Consider the following 22,321-nt stretch of genomic DNA (forward strand, 5'->3'; position numbering starts at 1 on the left):
TCTGCCCTCATCAATCCTCTTTGTTATTTCTTCAAAAAACTCAATCAAGTTTATGAGACACCATTTCCCATTCTGCAACTATTTTCAGCTTACATTCATAGGCTCTACATTATTACAAAAACTAATGGGAAGATCTAGACTAGGTCTATCTCCCATGCGATCCTAATTTACTCTGCAAACGAATCCTCATGACAGCATCATGGTGGACAATGCTAATTTCACTTAATAAAGTACTAACCTTTTCAGATACAACAAATGTAGGTACTGAGCTGAGTGTCAGACTGTTTTAGTTTTGCAGGATATTACTGACAGCTGTCCAAAATAGAAGAAAACTGCACTTTTTCAGATTTAAGGAACAGGAATCACTGAGCTGGGGCCTTGCTTGTCAAAAAAGGTTGACTCAAACAGAAAGGGACAAAGGTCACTGAAAGATCTGACTGGACATAGCAGGGGGCAATGAGCCTGGTAAAGTAGTGATAGCATCTTCTGATTAAAACTTCTAAGTTATATGTAACTGCCAGAGATGATGTGCATGGCCGAAGATGTTGCAAGACCGATCTCGATTGTGTTAGTTAATATGGAAAGTATTTTTTCTTTAGTTAAATTAATTGCCTGTTAAGTTGAGTTGATTTTGGTTTGTTAGAGTAAAAGTCTTAAGCTGTGAAAACCTGACCTTCAGTTTATTTCTGTCAGTCACTGGGAAACTCATTTTTCATTTAAATGTTATAGGTTTCAATGGGAATCATAACACACTGTTATAACATAGAAAACATGACAGCCAATTTGTGCAAAGTTACACAAACACCAATGAATAAACACCAGGTCATCCATATTCTTAATCATGTTGATTGTAGGATAAATATTGACCACAAAACTGAAGAGAACATTCCTGCTCTTTTTCAAAATAATCTGTAGGATAATTTATCCTACTTGAGATGCTAAACAAGATCCAGAACTACACAGTGGAGATTGGGGTGAACAGCATTCCAGTCAGTTAACTGTTTCTGAGCGGTTTGAAGGATAAACAGACCTACCTGCTCAATAGATTATTGCTAGTATGGAACATTAACTGGGAAACATGCTTCAGGAGCATTCATCTGTGTATCAATAAAAACACTGACATGATTCTACATGTCTTTTACTTGATTCAGAATGCTTCTCAGGGGAAAAATAGTCAGAATCTTCTTTTGGCAGTCTTGCAGGGTTTCTATAAACCTAAAAGAGGACAGACTGGTTCTCATTGCATGTGGAAAATGGACAAATAATGATCAGTCAGAAGCAAAACATTTGTACTTTAAGGCTGTCCAAGCATTGTTCTGCTCATTTTTTGGATCATTGTAGTCCAACTAATGGCTCTAAAGGGATCAATTAAGGCTGCCACAAAAAAGATAATTTTGTTTGATAAGACAGTCAAGGGGCAGAGGTGACTGTGGTAGCCATCACTAAGAAAGTAATGGGGAAGATAAAAGGTCTGAACATGGATAATTCACCCAGATCAGATGGACTGTACCCATTGTTCTGCAGGAGATAGCTGAGGAGATTGTAGAGGCGTTAGTGGTGATCTTTCAGGAATCATTGGAGTCAGGGAGGGTACCAGATGGCTGGAATTTGACTAATGTAATATCCCTGTATAAGAAGTTGGGAGGCAGAAGATTGGAAATTATGGGCCAGCTAGCCTGATCTTGGTCGTTCGTAAAATTTTAGAGTGCAATATTAGGATGAGATTTGGGAATACTTGGAAGTGTGTGATAAAATAGCATGAAATCAGCACAACTTCCTCAAAAAGAGTTCATGCCAGGCAAGTCTGCTAGAATTCTTTGGGGGAGGTAATGAGCAAGTTAGAACTCGAGAACATGATATATTTGGATTTCCAGAATATTTGGATTTGACAAAGTGGCCCTCAGAGGCTGCTAAATAAGCTGTTAGCAGCAAGATACAGAAAGTAGGGAGAAAGGGGTCTTTTACAGACAGCAGCTGGTGACTGGCAGAGTTCTGCAGGGGTCAGTCTTGGGACTGCAGCTATCCATGTTATACCTTAATGTTCTGGACAATGGAACTATCGCATTGTTGCTACGTTTGCAGATGACACAAAGACAGGTGGAGGGATAGCTAATATTGAGGAAGCAGGGAGTCTGCAGAAGGACTTGGACAGAGTAGGAAAGTGGGCAGTTGGAATACAATGTGGGGAAGTGTGAGGTTATGTACTTTGGTAGGAAAAGATATAGATTATTTTCTAACTGGGGAAAGACTTTGGAAATTTAAATTATGAAGGGACTTGGGAGTCCTAGTTTAGGATTCTCTTAAGATTAACAAGCAGGTTCAGTTTTCAGTTTGGAAGGAAAATGCAATGTTAGTATTCATTTTGAAAGGGCTAGAATCCAAAGGCAGAGATGTACTTCTAAACGCTGTTTAAGGCTGTGGTCAGACTGCATTTGGAGTATTGTGGGCAGTTTTGAGCCCCGTATCTAATAAAGGATATGTTGGTGTTGGAGAGGGTTCAGAGGAGGTTCACAGAATAATTCCCAGGGATGAAGGGCTTATCATTAGGAGGACTCTGGGTCTGCACTCGATGGGAGTTTAGAAGGATAATGGGGGAATTTGATTGAAACTAACAGAATACTGAGGCCTGGATTGAGTGGACTTGGAGATGATATTTCCACTAGTAGGAGAATCTGGGACCTGAGGCCACAGCGTGAAGAGATGATCCTTTAGAAGTGAAATGAGGGGGAGTTCAGGCAAAGTGGAGCTCATTTCTGCAAAAGGCTGTAGAGCTAGATAAGCTCTTGATTAGTAAGGGGATCGAGAGTTACGGAGAGTGGGCAGGAGAATGGGGTTGAGAAACATAACAGCCATGATTGAACAGCAGGGCAGACACGATGGGCTGAATGGCCTAATTCTGCTCCTATGTCAAATGATCTTATGCCTAGTAGGTTACTAATTTATTTATGTTCTTACAGTCTTCTTCATATGAACTCTTAATTTTCATATTGTCAGTAAAGTTACCATTTTGCTCACTATATCCAAATTCATAATGGGTCCTGATATTCCTTTAACGTTGTGCTGCTTTAATTTTACCAAGAAATCTCCACTGCAGAATCTTGCTGAACTTCTTCTGAAAATGTATATACATTTATTGCACTTTCTTTATCAATATCTGTTATTTTCTCCAAAACCATTACAGAGGTCAATGACCATAGGGGACTTCTCCTGGTTGACCTTAATGACTCCAACCGACTCATGGAAACTCTATAGTATCCACAAATATCCATTACACTACTGGCCTGGGTTTCCTATACAATTTTCACTCAGGCCTCCCATAAATGATTTCATTTGTGCTGACAATAATAGCCCATTTTGAAATTTTAAATATCCCCATATTTATCTATGAATGAGAGCCACTCCAACAACATTTAAGAAAATACTGGAAATAATCAACACGTCAGGAAACATCGATTAAAAATAGAAAGATTTAATGTTTTAAGCTGACAATCTTTCATCTGAACAATATTAGCAAAAGTGTTTTCTGCACCTCTTTTGATCTAAAACATGTAAAACATGGAAGTGGATTGAATGAATTGGATTTTGCTAATAAGCAATTGATTACTTACAGCGTGGAAACAGGCCCTTCGGCCCAACAAGTTCACACCGGCCCTCCGAAGAGCAACCCACCCAGACCCATTTCCCTACATTTACCCCTTCACCTAACACTACGGGCAATTTAGCACGGCCAGTTCACCTAACCTGAACATTTTTTTTGGACCGTGGGAGGAAACTGGGGCACCCGAAGGAAACCCACGCAGACACGGGGAGGATATGAAAACTCTATACAGTCGCCTGAGGTAGGAATTGAACCCGGGTCTCTGGCGCTGTGAGGCAGCAGTGCAATCTTGCTGCCCATTGAAAAGATATGTAGGATGCTCACCAAATTCTTTGATTCCTTCAGTTGATAGGAAAACAACATTGGATATCACCATGGCCAGATGCTTGACTGGATAAACCACAATAATATTGTGGTTTCAAAAACAAGGAAGAAGTTGAGTGCATTGAACTGTCCATGAATCACCTCCTAACACCATAGACCTTTTGGAAACAGGCCATTTGCTCAACAGTTCCACACATACCCTCTGAAGAGTAACCCACCCAGACCCATTCCCTACATTTTCCCTGACTAATGCACCTAACCTACACATTCCTGAACACTATGGGCAATTTAGCATGGTCAATTCACCTAAGCTGCATATCTTTACATTGTGGGAGGAAACCAGAGCAGCCCCAGAGAGAATGTGCAGACTCCACACAGGCAGTCACCCAAAGCTGGAATTGAACCAGGGTCCCTGGTGCTGTGAGGCAGTAGTGCTAACCACTGAGCCACCATGCCTCCCTATCAGTGCTGAATCTCCCACCAACCACATTCTAGGGGTTACGATTGATCAGAAACTAAACGAGACCAACCATTTAAATACTCTGGCAACAAGTGCAGGTTGGAGGCTAGGAACCCAGGAGCGAGTAACTCATATCCTTTCTTGGCAATACCTATCCACCATCTCTAAGGCACAAGTCAGGAGTGTGATGGAATATTTCCCACTTGCTTGAATGAGAGCCACTCCAACAACACTTAAGAAGCTGACACAATCCAAGACAAAGCAACTTGTTTGATTGGCATCCCAGCTACAAACTTTACCATTCACTCTCTTCACCACTGATGCACAGTGATGCACATAGTTCATATGGCTCCTTCAGCAGCACTTTTCCAAGCCTGCACACTCTACCTAGAGGGTGTTGGTTACCTGGGAGAATCAGACCGGCATGATCCCTTCCTAGCCACGCATCTTCCTGATTTAAGATTATATCGCAGTTCTTACTATGTCACTGGGTGAAGATCCTGGAACTCCCTTCCCAACAGCTCTGTGTATCCCTGCAGCCTATGACTGGATTGCAATTCAAGAAGGCTGTGCCACTACCTTCTCTAGGGCAATTGGGGATGGGTAATAAATGCTGGCCTGGTCAGCGATGCTAAAATCCCATGATCAAACAACAAATTAGGCTAAAATCAGAAGTCTTTAGAATATTTCTAATTTATCTGGATGGATGCATATGCAAAAATACTCAAGAAACTGAAAATCAACCTGGATAAAGCAGTTCGTATGAATTGTTCTCTCGGCATGTGAATATACAGTAGACCCTCTTTACTGGGACTCCATGGCTGCCCCTGTAGCAACAATGAGGGTTGCGCTGGAAGTATTTGCTAAGGTGCCATAACAAAGGTTAATACAGAAAACAAAAACTGATGGTGTAGGAGATAATATATTAGCATGGATCAAAGATTGGCTGGCTGACAGAAAACAGAGAAAATGCATTGTCTGACTGGCAAAATGTGATGACTTCTCCAGGGCAATTAGAGATGGGTAATAAATGTTCCTGAAGAAGGGCTTATGCCCGAAACGTCAATTCTCCTGCTCCTTGGATGCTGCCTGGCCTGCTGTGTTTTTCCAGCACCACATTTTTCAACTCTGGTCTCCAGCATCTGCAGTTCTCACTTTCTCCTCATTAATGTTGACCTGGCCAGCCTGCTAAAATCCTCTATGGTTCAATCAAACAACAAATTACGTGAGAATCATGGGACTCTGTGCTAGAACTTAAAAGTTTTACAATTTATATCAATGACTTGGATGGGGGGAGCGAAGGCAATGGCAGCTAAATTTACAGATGACACCAAGATAAGTAGGAAAATATGTTCTAAGGAGAAGACATAAGGAGGTTGCAGACAGGTGTACATAGACTGAGAGAGTGGATCGAAATCTGACAGATGGAACACAATATGAGAAAATGTGAAGTTGTTCGCTTTGGCAGGGCAATGAAAAGAAAAGAGCATTACTTAATAAAGAATGACTGCGAGTATGAATCTAGAAGCTTCCCACTCGCTGCACCCACCTTAGAGGAACTCCCACAAAAGGTGCAATCTTTGTTTCAATAGGGGCCGGCGTGGGATACAGTTGGAACCATTGGTCCCAGATGCAGATCAGTGATTACCATAGAGGTTGTCTATTGCTCAGGCAGCTGCTTAAAAGGCCTGACTCTATTTTCTGCATTTTGTGAAGTTGCTTTGTTACATGTTAGGATCTCTAACTCTTGTGCACACTCAGCCTCCACTGAGCCACTCCCCATGCCTCCATGCCAACTTAATTCCAACTCGTGCCTCCCCCATGGCCCATTATAGCCCCATGCCAACTAAAATCAATACACGCCAATCTATGCCTCCCTTCTCACTATGCTTTCCTGTGTTCTTTCTACGTTCCCATCTAGCAAATTCAGAAGCAATGCTGAGATGAATTGAATTAACTAATGTCAGATGCCACCTTGACTTACTGGGAGGCACTAATATAATTGGTATGAGAGACAGAAAGCAAATTGTGACATCTGATTCTCTGACTATGACTGGATAGCTCAGAATGGTATCAGATGAGTGTAGTCTCAGCTTAGTGGAGAAGCTTTGGGAAGTCATATGCCTAGCAAATTCGATGATTTGTTTGTGTCATCTTCTTTGCAGAAGTTAGACTGCCATGGATCTTCATCACTATCTATTCTGCAAAGTCCTCACACATTTTGTACAAATCAATTCATGTCATCCATCTTCCCTCTGTTATGTTTTCTGTCAAACTTCCGCTCCAACAACTGGATGTATCTACCATCTGCTCTAATGATGTAACCACAATATTATTTCTTTCACTCTTCGATGTTATGCAGTAACTTCCCCTTTTCTCCGGCTATTTTCAGCACTTCCTCGTTAGTGTTCCTGTCTGTGTAGGATATGGGGACAACCCTACTGAACATGTATGTCCACATCTTGAATGCGTTCATCTTTCAAAAGTGTCTTTGTTGGCCATGTAACCATGGCATATATCATAAATAACAAAATATAGCACCTCTGCATACTTTTCCTAAGATTCATGTCTGGTTATTTTGATGTGAACAAATCCTTCATTCTGACAATACTGCTCTTGATTACCTCAATTCCCCTTTGAAACATATGTCAATGATTTTTTACAGTGATTTCTTTGAATACAGATCTCTCCTGAGGAATTTCATTAAATACAAAAGAGGTAAGTGAGAAGTATCTCACAATAGACATAAAATATGGATCCTGGATTTTCAAATATTATCATATGATTTCAATACCTAGTCTTTCCTAGACTAAAATGGTTTAAAAAATGAATGACAGCGCTGATTAAAAATGGCCACAGCAATTGGCTAAAACACAGGTTAGTTAAGCTTTGTGAAACTGATATGGAATAAATTTGTCTGAACTGAAATTGATATTTTTATTTAAAAATTCTGAAATTAGTCAGGCATGAAGAAACCTTCACCTCCTATTTTAATATATCCCATTTGATAAGTTTCACATGTTGGAAATGAAAGACATTGCTGACATTTACCAAACATGTAATAAGAAGTCAGACATAAGAGTAAAGAAACTAGCCATATTTCAGGGAGCTGCTGTTTTGTAAACGAGAAGATGGTTTTATGACTGGAATCAATGGACAAATTGCTTTCTTGATCTCTGTTGAAAGATAAAGCACTAGTTACTACATAAACTGAAAATAAATAATAGAACACTGAGAACTCAAAAGACAACTAAGAGGTTTGCTACTCCTCCTTTTTCTGCTACATTTAAAATTCTGTATTGTGTATTGTATGTTTCATGTTGCATCTTTATTGTTTTATTCATCATTAGCAGATAATAAACTTGATAATTTCTCACTCAAGAAAACCTTGCAGCTGGCTCATTGTTGATAACTACATCTTTGGGACATTGGGTAACTACATCTTTAATAAAGACAGGCATAGCTTCATGCAAAAAGAATATTAAATCTTTGTTGCAAACAACAGAGGGGGTTGAAACGAAGGGAGCCGATTCACCCCTTTTCCCCTCATGAGAAGAAAATTGAAGATTTGTATTAAGTGATAATTGCTACCATAAGCATCCCTTTTTTAATTTTGTCTTTTGGTAAAAAAAATTAAAATGTGAAAGAGCTGTTTTAAAACCAGTGTTTGAAAGGGTGGCTCTACGGTTTTAAGGCAAATAACTGCACACCCCTTGCAAGCATTATGTAAACAACTATTGGCAGTAATTGAACTTTCAATTGCAGACAATTTGAAATCAGGGGATGTACAGATGAAGTTTTTCCTGGCGACAAGAAGTTGATTGGTCTATGGACTAATGACCAGTTATTGACAACAGAGACCTTTCACGTGCCAACAGTTGTGCAGTGGGTTCTCAGCTAAGTGAACAGGTTGGAGTTGGGAACAAGTTACAGAAAAAGAGAAGATTTCAGTTCTTCTCCAGCCTAGGAACGACCTCTCTTTTCCCTGAAATCAAAACTAATCTTTAATCTGAAGAAAAGTTTATATTTCCTGCAACAGTTGTTGGAAGCTGTGGTCTGTAACTGGTAAATCAGACACCTTTTAGATGTAAACCAGCCACCTTGTGTCTCTTAGCAACCAGTGGAAGCATCCAGAGAAAGATGCCTGAAGCAATGTGCTGACCAACCGAAGAGCCTTAAGGATAACCTTAAATACAGAACTTGGGAAAAACTACTGAACCATCTTTCCAGTTTTGCCTTCTGCCCACAATCTATTTTACTGCATCTGTTTATAAAAGAGTGAGAATTTTAGCTAGTGGTGTGATATTTGAACACTTTTTGTAACTGTTTATCTGTAGCTACAGTCTAATTACTTGTAATAAATAGTAATTCTTGGTCACTACAGAAACCTAGTCTATGGTTTCTATCAATCTTGGTCAGAAAATCAGGCAAATTGAGGAATTTTGTGTATTTTATAAAATCTTCTGTAATGCCTCTAGGAATAGTGGGGTTGGATCTTCAGCTTGCTACTTCAGTGACTTGTAACACCAAACACAAACAAAACAATTGGAGTGTAGAAAATAAATTGTTCCTTCAGAAGACATTGAATAAAAACTGTGCAAAGGTTTTCTTCAGTCTGAAATATTCAGTGCCAAGATGTTGATATTTAATTTGATGCTTTCACTGAACAGACTGTGATACTGTGTGAAAAATGAAACATACTATCCTTGGTAAAATTAAAAGGTACAGCTGAGCATTACAGGGAGAATTTAACATGAAAGCCAGGAAAACAGAAATTGTAAAATTGGTGCTGAAATATTCATAAGTGGAAGTTCAGGATACCAAAATAGCTACACTGAAAATTGAAAATGCATTTCAAATAAAGGGAAAAAAGTAGAACATGTCAGGACTGGTTTGGAAACAGAGAGATAAAGAAAGAGGCAGACATCAAGAAATATAGGTAGGAAAGGAAAGAGAAAGGGGGTTTAAATTGTTTAATATAGAATTTTACAATACAGGTGGAGGCCATTCAGCCCAACATGTCTGTGCTAGCTCCTGAAAAAGCTACCTGGCCAGTCCAATTCTCCGCAGGCCTCTAAGTCAATCACTTTCAAATTTATATCCAACTCTCTTTTGAAAACTCCAATGGAATCTGACTCTGCCAAGCCCCCAGGTAGCACATTCCAAATCCTAACAACTCTCTGAGTAAAGAAGTTTCTCCTCATCTCACTCTCAGCTCTCTTGCTGCCAATCTTGAAGTTGTGACCCCTAATTGCTGACATAATGGACACAGAATATCTTTCTTTACCCTGTCAAAGAGGTCATCCAAGATGGTGATGGCAAAGTAGGTTCGTCCACTCCGTTTGCTTTTCTTTTTCTTATTTTCTCAATTGCTTTTAGCTTTTTAGTTTCTTTCTTTTCTGAGAGCTCAGTTGTGGAGGCAGCGGTGATGACAGCATTGTGGCTGTGTCTGGTGCGGTGTGTGGCAGTGACTGGGGGCTCAGAGGGGGGACTTTGGTGGTCGGAAATCGAGCGCCCTTGTAGGGAGTGTGAGCTCAGCATGGCTCAACACTTAAGAAATCTTCTTGACCATTTAACTTTTTTTTTCTACTTAGTACTAAGGACTGTAATGTTTAATTTTTAAACTTGTTTATTTATTTTTCTACTTTGTACACTAAGAGAAGCCTGGCAGAGAAAGCAGAACTGTCCTAACCATTAATAAAAGGCAGCTGGTCTGGAGATTAGAGGCAAACCACCATTGTAAGGAAGCTACCATTGTTTCCATTGTAGGAAGCTAAACCAAGTAAAAGAAAATTTTCGGTTCAAGTGCAGAATTTCAGACTGGCGTTTGTAGCATTAAAGGTGATCAGTGGGTGCTCAGGCATGACTGGTGACCAGATAGCTGTCAAGAGTTTGTGGCCAAAGGAACATTGACTACTGATTGGCTCAGAGAGTTGTCATAGAATCGAGGGTTGTCATAGAACTTGCTAGTGGGAATAATGAAACATTTTCTACCTGGAAGAAGATCCCAGGTGCTGATAAAAGGGTTACGTTAAAACAGTATTGAGATACTGCTGATTAAGGTTTACATTAAGAGTGAACTTATTATGGCCCTGGCAACAATAGGGGTTATCCCGAGCTTAACAATGCCAGAGGTAGGGGGAAAGACCTGGCCGAGAGCAAAATGTACTCCTCAAACAGAAAAAAAGCAAGCTCAGACAAGCTGAAAAGGCAAGAGAAAGCCAACAAGAAGTGAAAGAGAGGGCACAAATGGAGACAGGTTCAGAAGCTTTATGGGAGCAGTAATACGGCATAATTATGCAACGCAAACCACCGCCAATATGTATATTGCTGTCACCATCCCATTTTCTAACAAAGTCTTCAGGGTCTCCTTGGTCTCACAAAGAAGAGCCACTTGTCTTAAACAAGATTTGGTTTATTACATGATTACAAGTTACCTTAGTAAGGTAGACATTATTACGAAGACTATGAGGATACCTAGGATAATAGGTCTGTCTTCCAAGCTGTTCTGTCTTTCCCCACCCAAGTCCTTATGATATCAGCAGACTGGGTACGAGCCTAATGCAAGTCTTCAGAACTAAATATTTCATACATATCACATGGTACAATAAATAGGATTTTGTGAGGGGCTCTTGAAATAAGCCAGCGTGAAACAGCTGAATGCCAGGAAGCAAAAGTAACATAAAAGCCTTGTAGCAGGCAGCAAAACCTGAGGACTGGAAAGACTCAAGAAAGGTTACTTGAAATAAACAGGGCTGAGGTCCAGCTGGCAATGGCAGAAAAGATCGAAACACAACTAAAGAATGTTAAAAGGGCCAAAGTTAGGTCAATAGTCATTAAAAAGGTAAGAGAAGGTCAGAAAAGGTGACAAAAGATGACAGGCCAGAACCAGAAATCTGGTTAACTGATATCTTCAAGGAAAATTTAGAGGGAGAACCAGAGGAACTCACACAGGGAAGGGTAAGTGAAGGTGAAGTCTCACTTCGTGGACTATAGCATAAGCTGAACATCCACTTGATGGCAGTGGTGCTCCAGAGAAAGTGAAAAGGCCAGGGGAAACTACATTCCGAAAATGAAAGGAAAAAGGTGGTGAACATAACCGATTGTAGATACTACTTATTGGGACCACCAGGAACATACTAGTGATGTAAAAATAGTGTTACCCACTGGGATATTAAAGGTTCAGAACCGAGTTTCAAATCTCAAATACTCCAGTCAGGCTGATATCAAGTTCGCTAAGGGTGAGATGCAGACACCCTATGGGACAATTATTAGATTACCATCCACTAGCTTCCTAGAAATGTGCCTGAATCTGGTACATGGATCTTGAACTGGGTAGTCATAGAGTCAGATAGCACAGAAACAGACCCTTCAATCCAAAGCATCCATGCCAACCAAGTTTCCCAAACTAAATTTGTCCTATTTGCCTGTGTTTGGCCCATATCCCTCTAAACCTTTCCTATCCATGTACCTGTCCAAATGTCTTTTAAATGTTACTGAACTGCATCTATCACATCCTCTGGCAGTTCATTCCACGTATGAACCACCCTCTATGTGAAAAAGTTAGGCCTCAGGTCGCTTTTAAATCTTTCTCCTCTCCACTTAAAATTTTGCCCTCTGGTTTTAAACTCACGTACCCTAGGGAAAATGATTTATTTATTGTCACATGTATCTAGGGAGATACAGTGAAAAGTGTTCTGCTGCTACAATCTGGAGCCATTTTGAGGTGCAAGAAGAATATAAAAAAACTACTAAAATAGAGTTCATCTTCAATGGCCAGGGTCCCAAACATGGCTCCAGGATTTCTGCAAGGTCCCTGTTCCAGTCAGGAGCTCCCACCCCGCCATTGCTGTAGCCAATGTCCCATCTCTATTTCTGTTCTAGCCTCCCCACAATGTCAGGAAGATGAAGAAAAAAGGACGAAAAGAAGAGAGAGAGAGAGAAATAGAATGCAGCTGGCCTGGAACTGACTGGCTCAGCCTGAACACTAATTGCTCCTCGCTCGCTAGGAGACCCTGGGTTGGGGTGGAGCCATGTCTAGCTTGGCCTGGCCTTGCTGCTGCTGCCAGCAGGAATCTCCTCATTCACTCATCACTCTCCAGGCTTTAAAGCAAAGAAAACAAACAGAAAAGAAAAAAAAGAATAAAAGTTAAAAGAAGAAATAAAAAGAAAAGAAAAAGCAAATGTGAGCAGACGAGCCCGGCTCAGCCTAATGTTCAGCTGCCATCTTGAATTTCCAAGGGAAAAGACCTTGGCTATGCACCTTATCTATGCCCAACATGATTTTATAAATCTCTACAAGGTCACCCCCAAAACTCCTACACTCCAAGGAAATAAGTCCTAGCCTATCCAGTCTCTATGTATAGCTCAAATCCTCCAGTCCTGGTAACATCCTTATAAATCTTTTCTGCACCTTTCCAATTTAATAATATCTTTCCTATGACAGGGTAAACGTAACTGTACATAGTCCTCTGAACATTGCCTCACCAATGTCCTGTACAACCACAAAATAACACCCCAACCCCAAATGCCGGCTTTACCACTCTGTCTACCTCTGATGCACCTTTCAAAGAACTATGTATTGAACATCCATACCTCCCTGTTTGACAACATTCTCCAGGTCCCTACCATTAATTGCCATTGTTCATCATACCAAAATGCAACACCTTGCAGTTATCTACAAACACAAATAGATAGCACAATGCAACGAACAAGTCTGGCTTCTCACAAAACAGGATCGGATAAAGAGAGTGTACGGAATGTGTGTGCTGTTGTTATCAATCATTATTTTATTCAGGTATTTTAACAGAACACTCACCTTAAACAGAAGGAGAAATATTGCTGATGTTTTTTCTTGTGCAGAACTTGTCACAAGGGTGATAAAATATGGACTATCAATTTTCAAATTCCATCATCTAGTTTTAATAGCTGGCACCCAGATGGATTAAAATCATTTTAAAACAAGAGAAAAAAAAAACTCACTCAAAATTACCACAGCAATGAGCCATACAAGCTACAGCAGCCAGTTACAACATAAACCGATAAACTGATCAGTACACTAACTCAAAGGATAATTGAAATATTTGTAACTGCTGATTATACAAGACATCACTTGAACAACCATGCTGTCAGGTTAAACGTTTACTTCAAAGGACACTCAAAAATGTATTTTGTTTTATCTTCTTTTTGTACTAGCCCCTATCACTCATTAACTTTGTGCCTGTAAGTATGTATTTTTGACACTGTGACTTTTTTTCTCAGGGCTAGCAGGAAGAAAACTCATTTTCCTTTCACCCAAAGCCTTTCAGTCCTATACAACCGTAACATAATGCCCCAACTCCTATATTCAATGCTGTAAGCAATGAAAGTGAGCCAAAAGCTTGCTTTTGCACCCTGTCTACCTACGATACAACTTTCAAAAGAACTCTGTATCGAACCCCCAGACCTTTCTGTTTGACAACACTCCCCAGGGCCCAACCATTAACTGTGTAAGTCCTGCCCTTGTTTGTCTTACCAAAATGCAACACCTCGAATTTATCAAAAAACTTAAAGAGATAGCACTGTCTAGTGAACAAGTCTGGCTTCTATTCACAAACAGGTTCGAATCCAGGATCAGCTAAAAAGATTGTGTGGAATGTATGCGCTGTTGTTCCAATTCCTGTATTATGATTTTGTTAAGGCATTGTAACAGAACACTCAACTGAAACAGAAGGAGAAATACTGTTGATATTTTTTCTTGTGCAGGAGTTGTCACAAGAGTGATAAAATATGGACTATCAGTTTTAAAATTCCATCATCTGATTTTAATAGCTGGGACCTCCATGGACTAAAAAGGTTTTAAAACAAGAAAATAAAAGCACTCACTCAAAATGACAACAGCAATGAGCTATACAAGCTACAACAGCCAGTTACAAGATAAACTGAAAAAGCTGATCAGAATGCTGAGACCTCAAAGGACAACTGAAATATTTGCACCTGCTGATGATACAAGACATCACTTGAACAATCATACTGTCAGGTTCAGCGTTTACCTCAAAGGACACCCAAAGGGGTTTAAAATGTATTTTGTTTTATCTTCTTTTTGCACCAGGCCCTATCACTCATTAATTTTGTGCCTGTAAGTATGTATTTTTGATACTGTGACTTTTGTATCTTTCTCAGGGCTTGCAGATATTAAAATTAATTTTCCTTTCACTCAAGAAAGCCTTTCAATTGACTCCTTATTGACACAACAGACGACATTAATTAACTACATTTTTATTAGAGGCATGTTAAAACTTACAATAAAGTTTTGTTGCAGCCAACCAAGTTGGTGGAAAAGTGTGGGGATGATTCACCCCTCCTCACCTGGTTGTTCAATACTGGAACATGTCAATCAAGCTGATGGTGTTGTGTATTGATGCATGTAATTCTTGGTTCGCAGGAAAATCGGATCAAAATTGACCCCAGAATTTGTCTTTTTTGAAGAAGTGGGATAATAACCTATATGCAACATGTTCACTTTGATTGCACAGTTTGCTGACAATATCAGACAATTAGGGTGTAGTTTAAATTATACCAGCTCAGAGGGAAGGAGGTGGCAGTGGGCCAGCTGCCCATTTTCCTTCTCATTCATTTCAATTTTAATCCACTGCTGCCTGTGTTTTGTACTAGGAGGGCAATTAATAATTAACCTATGTTTTCATATTGTGATACACTTGGCATTGATGCTAAATTGGCCAGTATGCACCTTCACACTCACACATTAATCATTTGAATAGCATTGTGAAATTTCCCTCAAGCATTCGATTAATGTTTGGAAAGGTTCAATGTGGTTTTCATTACATTTTATCAGTACTTGTCACTTGGATACCGAACATCAAAACAATAGTATGTTTATGAGCTGGAAGAAAATATCCACACATAAGGATACACATCCTTATATTAATCTCAAGGTGGCTTCAGAGTTGGGGTGGAGGATGCATTTGTGAGGGTGAAACTCAATGGGTTGGAATCTGCGGTCATAACTCAACTGAAGTTATTGATTTTGACATCCAACTTCAAACAGCTTGGCAGGGATGGCATGCAATAACAAGACATAATCTTGGATGGAACAGTGGTTAGCACTGCTGCCTCACAGCGCCAGAGACCCGGGTTCAATTCCCGCCTCAGGCGACTCTCTGTGTGGAGTTTGCACATTCTCCCCGTGTCTGCGTGTGTTTCCTCCATGCGCTCCGGTTTCCTCCCACAGTCCAAAGATGTGCAGGTCAGGTGAATTGGCCATGCTAAATTGCCCGTAGTGTTAGGTAAGGGGTAGATGTAGGGGTATGGGTGGGTTGCGCTTCGGCGGGGCGGTGTGGACTTGTTGGGCCGCAGGGCCTGTTTCCACACTGTAAGTAATCTAATTTAATGTAAGTTGTATTTAAAGCGATGGTATACAGATGGAAAATTGAGATTGGTAGTGGATATGGAGCATTAGCAGGACATGCATTCAATGATGAGCCATTAGAATTACTGTTAGATGTAGTCATGAGTGTGAGGGATATTGGTTTCCCCAAAGTTGGGAGGATGAAACCTATTCTTCTCAAGGTTATGGGGTAGCTGACAAAGTGAGTATCGAAAATGTTGCACTAAAAAGCAGTGCAGGATGTGTTTTAATAAGCAAATGCCAGAAAAAGTGATTCAACTCTTTGTAACAGTGTCCATCTTACAATCTTGCCTTATTCTTCACTCTGTCTTGCCAAACATATTCCATCACATCGCTTCTCGCACCCTCATCTATCCATTTGTTGTCACTCACTGCTGACCTTCCTGGTTCCCATTTTAATTCACATTGTTACAATTTTTTTTATTTTCAGGTACTGTCCCTCTCACTTTTGTATATGTCATGTTCAACCTCTCCTAAAAAAAACCCTGGACCCCTAATGCCCTTACATTCTACCACACCATTTCCAACCTCCCTTTCCACACCAAAGTTCTCAAATGTGTTGTCACCTGCCACAATAAGATTTCCTTCCCTAAAGTATAGTTGTAAAACAGATGGGTTTTTACAACAGCCAACACTGGTTATACGTTTGCATGCTTTACATTCCAGAATGCTATTGAATTAAACATTTAACCATCTGCCATAGTCGGATACGAACCCAGGTCCACAGAACAACAGCTGGAGTTCCAGATTAGTAGTCCATTCACATTACCTTTCCTACATGAGTTACTCACAAATGATACATGGCAATTGAGGTGTAAGTTCTTCTCATTGGCAGGACCTTCCTGACTTGAAGACTGTCAGTGCTTTAGATAAAGTAAGTATTATGTTAGTTTCATTGAAATTACCTTTCAGACCCGATTGGATGATGTGACACAAAGAATTCCTGTTCTCTTCCTGGCTGATCACCTCAGGAGGCATTAAACCGGTAAACTCATCCAGCCTGGGCAGAATTGGCAGAAGGGGGTCAGAGAGATTGGTGTTCAATAGAAAGACAGCAAACAATGCTGCAGAAAGGTCAATGATCTGTTGCGTTCTGCTGGGGGAAGATATGCCATCACCTTTCAGTTTCCCTGAGAACAACTGGTCCAGAAACAAACTGTTGCTGACCAATCAGTTGAGCAGTAACCCATGATTGTCACTGGGCAACCCAGCACCTTGGTGGAATAAAGAGAAGAAAGAATCTATTGGGATTAGTTATATCGGCATAAGAAAATGGTTTTACACAACGGAAAGCAACGACAGAAATGATTTTCATTCCTATTACCATTGAAAAACATTTCAATCTATTCACACTCAAAACAGAATTGCCAGTGGGAGTGACAGACTGAGCAGCAATGGCAGAGGATGCACAGACATATATTCACCAGGAATACATGACTCCAAGGTGAATGAAGATGAATATACTGAACAAGTAAATAGCCTGTATATTTCAAATCTTAGCTATCAGCTCATTTTGATTGACATTTTGAATGAATAAAATGGAAATAAGCTAATCATGACTCCATGGAAACCATATCAATGTTCACAGATTCAAGATACGATCAAAAAGAAAAAAAAATTGAGTGTCTGACATCCAGGATACTGCAAAGACAGCACCTCTTCACATTTAAAAACAATCACCCAGTCCAGAAATCTATGCTAGTATTAGGAAGAAAGTATTTTTTTCCCAACAGAGCAGTTGTCTTTCATGGTGGAGATTCATAAGAATAAAGGATGCCCAGATGAGACTATCCAACAACTATCTTAGTCAGCAGTGAAGAGTTCTTCTGTGAAGGAAATTCAGGAGATTAGAGGTCCTCCTGATACGTTAATGGACCATTTATTTGGATCACCAGGCTGAACATCCTGGTAAAGGACATTCAAAATGTTAACAAATCCTCCTGTGGAGAAATGGTTCACAGACAAGTCAAGATTAAGATCAGAATTAAGGTCAACAAATTCTCAAGCTAAAGCATACCCGACTTCCAATTCTGAAGATAATGCATTCTGGATGAATTGTGCAATCTTCAGACCTCCTAGGTCAGATAGTTCAGGGAAGAAATATAATGCAAAAGTATATGTGTATCGGAACATAGAGATGTTAACTATGAAAAGAAATCTTATGGTGCAATGTTGTATAATATAATGGTTCTGAAAGATTCAATGTTGAAGTTGTATTATGCTCCACCAATGTTCTGACATATCACACCTAGTCTTTGGCTTGAGAATCAATCAGTCTAACATGAGGTCCTGATGGAGACAGAGATATTATTTCTGGCTTCTGATAGTTTTGTAATTATGCCTAGTCAATGTAGGCATAATTTGCTTCCATACAATAAACTACCTTGTTATGTAAGACACATACCTCTTCCTGCTAACACTCCCTAGTGCTCTGTCCTCTGCCACTGATAGACCTTAAGAGGAGTCTTGGTGAATCCGAGTAGGGGCATGCACTATTGTGCTTGTGAACTGCAGACCTCTGCCAAAAAAAGTTGTTACCTTGTCTCCTGAGGTAACAGTAATACCTGAAATATTACAGCTTTGCTTTCAGTTGGTGTTTTATTGCCTTCAGAACCTGCAGCGATAGCTGTATGTGAAACTTCCTCCGAACTGATGTGCCCTGCCAAAACACTTCTCTTGACTGGCTTGATAATGAGCTGTAGCTCCCATTTGTAGAATATTCTGATCTTTGTGACTCATTTTAGAAGTTGTCTGTCTTTTACCAAGACCTGGTCTGGATGGTCATTAACAGGAACAGACAGTAGACGTTGGAGGGAATCATTTTACCCAAGTGCCTGCCTTTCTTTTGTGTTTATGTTCGGCCTGGGTTTCCTTGGAGAAGGAGCTTGTGGTGCATCTGGTTTCTGACTTCCGTGACAGGTGGGCACTGCAGAGATACATAGTCACCCATCTCCCAGTGATATTTAAATTTAAATTTAGCAAGTTTTCTTTGGATTTTGATTTTCGTTATGTGGCTCCTTTGGGGCTGACTGTACTAATTTTGTTTAATCTGGTCATTTAAAACATATGCTTCAGCCTCTCTTCAGCTTTTCAAAAAAGCTGCTGCTAACCTTTTGCTTGCACTTCAACCTAATGCTTTAAGTCTTTGAACAACCAAAGTAAAGAGGGATGGACACGTCAGAGGACGTCCGTATGGCTTAGACCCATGTGGCCATTACCAGGTACATGTAGTGATGACGCATTGCACCTACCTGCCTGACTGTCTGTGGTGGTTATGTCTGTCTTCAGAGAGGGAATATGCAGTATCTACTGGTAAGCTTCAGGCCTTCTGCCTTTAATGGGTTCTCCCAGGGCTGGGGTACCTAATTTCCTCATAAAATTATATTTCGATTGAAGGTGAGTAAGTTTCCTTTGAAATTTTAATTCTCATTAGAATGCCCTTTAGGAGCTGTTTACATTCATTTTGGTTAATTTGGAGATTTTAAAATGTAGTGTCAAGATTAGAGTGGTGCTGGAAAAACACAGCAGGTCAGGCAGCATCTAAGGAGCAGGAAAAATTGACGTTTTGGACAAAAGTCCTTCATGAGGATGCTGCCTGACTTCCTGTGCTTTTCTAGCACCACTCTAATCTTGACTCTGATCTCCAGCATCTGCAGCACCCACTTCTGCCTATTTTAAAATATAGTCAGTTCTGATATAATGCGATAATTCCGTTCTTGTGCGATCTGGCGTTATAAGAAAAATCATTCAATAGCCGTACCATTTAAACTTGTAGGGCCAGAATCAAGTTATAGCCAGCATAGATAAAGAAAGTTCTCTGTTCTACAAATAACAGTCTAAATTCTTCAATCATGTTAAAGCCAATTCACATTGAAGAAACACGCATTATCACAGAGCACACACAGTAGAAAGGAGGATTGGTGGCAGCTCCACCTCAAACATCTACTGCTCAATACAACAGATGTCTGGCAGTGAAAATGACATGATATTAATATTTTTGCTAGTACATCTTTCTAAGCAGCCTGAAGCAATATTTGTCATATAAATAAGGCGGCAGTTCACTGCTATATAATTAATTAACTGAAAGTTCAGTTCATGCATGGAACACATTATCTTCACACCAAAGCCTATAATACAAAGAATGGAAGAATCCAACTTAATAGATTGGCAAGGTTCCACAAGATCAAGGAAACGTTCTTCGAATATTGTGGTTTCAAATGCTTTATTTGACAATATTCTTTCCATTGGTAAAAAGAAAGAGAAAGGAATTGCACTCATATAGTACTTTCCCAATAACTCGATGTCTCAAAATGCTATGCACTTGGTGAAATACTTTTGATGTATTATATGTAGTTAATTTGGGCACAATAAATCCCCACAAACAACAATGTGATTATGGCCAAATAATCTGTTTTTTGTAATGTTGATTGCGGACTAAAACTGCTGAAAATGTGTTGCTGGAAAAGCGCAGCAGGTCAGGCAGCATCCAAGGAGCAGGAGAATCGACGTTTCGGGCATAAGCCCTTTGAGGAAGAGAGCTTCTTCAAGGAAGGCATCCTTGCAAGAGGATTCGCAGTAGGTTAAAATCTTCGAGGAGAAAGTGAAGACATCAATTCTCCTGCTCCTTGGATGCTGCCTGACCTGCTGCGCTTTTCCAGCAACACAATTTCAGCCTGATCTCCAGCATCTGCAGTCCTCACTTTCTCCTTGAGGACTAAAACTGTCCAGGCCACCAGGGAGAATGTTTTCTGTAATGAAATAGTGCCATGGGTATCTTTTCCAACCACCAGGCAGGCAGAGCCTTGGCTTTAAGTCTTCCAGAGACATACAGTAGATCTAACAGTACAGCACTCCCTCAATACTGCATTACAGTGTCCCAGACTTGATTTTCTTTGAGGCTCTGGCCATGGAGAGGAACTTGAAGATAGAAACTAGACTTGGAGGTGAACAGGATATAACTCAAATGGTTAGCTAGTGTGCAATGTCAATCACTTTATCCTGCATGTACATGTAATTTACATTCAACAGTCTAGCTACCAATGCTGATGATACAAAACCATTTACTAGGGATTGAGTTCTGATATTACCTGCGAACAGTTGCCGTCTGACATCCACAGGCAGCAAATATAATGAGACCCAACCCCAATCTAAGATTTGCGCTGGTTCACTTTAGATGCCTCCACAAATCTGTTGGAGACTTACAGTACGCTTCAACAAAACAAACTGAAGAATGGTAGTTTTTGTATAACGTTGGACTGAAAAATGATTGCTGCTCTCTGAAGGTGAAAACAATGATTATGAAGAATCAGGTTGTAATGCTCCATTAACCAACAGAAAGAGATAGAAAGTAATAGCTGCAGCACATTTATCAGAATGCAGTCTGAGAAAGGAGATAATATATTATTGTTGAATGTGTTCAGTAAATGAAGGTTATGAAGAGAAAAATAATCACTCTGTCATGTTTACTCCCTGTCCTCACTGAACCTGCACTTTACACATTTTCAAAGATATCTTTATCATGTCTTATTAATGCAAATATAATTAAGTCAGTTCATTAAGCTGCATGAAAGAAAACTGAACTCTGAATATTATCAATTTATTTTTTACTCTTCAGTCTATTTACCAAATGATTTCACTAATCTCAAATTACTGTACTTACCATCCAATCTACTGAATTGTGTGAGCTAACTTAATTGAATTAGTACTTGTCTTTGATTTTCAATTTCATGCAATGAAATTCACTCAGTTTCTATAAGAAAGTCTATGTTTCACACTGTCAGAATATCAATCGTGGTGAAAATAGAATTTTATTCAACTTATCGAAGCTCCCATTTATCTACTCCTTTGGGATGCTTCCTAAAAGGTTAATAAGTAATGCTTCATAAGGAGCCTCTGAGGATCAAAGTTGGACATTGTCTCAGTGAACCTGCACTCCCTAGAATCCCAATCATTTCTCCTGTTACCTTCTCTATTACTGGGTCATAGTCTGACCTAGTATTGAAGGATATCCGAACATCATCTTTGAAGCCCACTGGTGCCATTTTCAGACTTACAGAAGCAATTGGTAGGTTTGAGAACAAGCTGGGCAATAGATGGTGACATCTTGCAAAATGTCCAGATTACAGAGGAGGAAGTGCTGGATGGCTTGAAACGGTTAAAGGTGGATAAATCCCCAGGACCTGATCAGGTGCACCCTAGAACTCTGTGGGAAGCTAGAGAAGTGATTGCTGGGCCTCTTGCTGAGATATTTGTATCATCGATAGTCACAGGTGAGGTGCTGGAAGACTGGAGGTTGGCAAACGTGGTGCCACTGTTTAAGAAGGGTGATAAAGACAAGCCAGGGAACTATAGACGGGTGAGTCTGACCTCAGTGGTGGACAAGTTGTTGGAGGGAATCCTGAGGGACAGAATGTACATGTGTTTGGAAAGGCAAGGACTGATTAGGGATAGTAAACATGGCTTTCTGCATGTGAAATCATGTCTCATAAACTTGATTGAGTTTTTGAAGAAGTAACAAAGAAGATTGATGAGG

At 40.0% G+C, this 22,321-nt stretch overlaps 1 long non-coding RNA gene across 2 annotated transcripts in view; it reads right to left on the reverse strand.

The window, feature by feature from the left end:
- LOC140485704 (uncharacterized) overlaps positions 1-22,321 on the reverse strand; it is a 155,015-nt gene that overhangs the window by 78,549 nt on the left and 54,145 nt on the right. Inside the window, exon 1 of one of the 2 annotated variants that reach the window (XR_011962414.1) lies at positions 16,695-16,992. The exons of the other annotated variant lie outside the window; for it this stretch is intronic. This is a non-coding gene — a long non-coding RNA (uncharacterized lncRNA). Of the gene's footprint in view, positions 1-16,694; positions 16,993-22,321 lie in introns of those variants that run through there. 2 annotated transcript variants of the gene reach the window in all.

Source organism: Chiloscyllium punctatum, chromosome 14, assembly GCF_047496795.1.
Source record: "Chiloscyllium punctatum isolate Juve2018m chromosome 14, sChiPun1.3, whole genome shotgun sequence".
Lineage (NCBI taxonomy): Eukaryota > Metazoa > Chordata > Chondrichthyes > Orectolobiformes > Hemiscylliidae > Chiloscyllium > Chiloscyllium punctatum.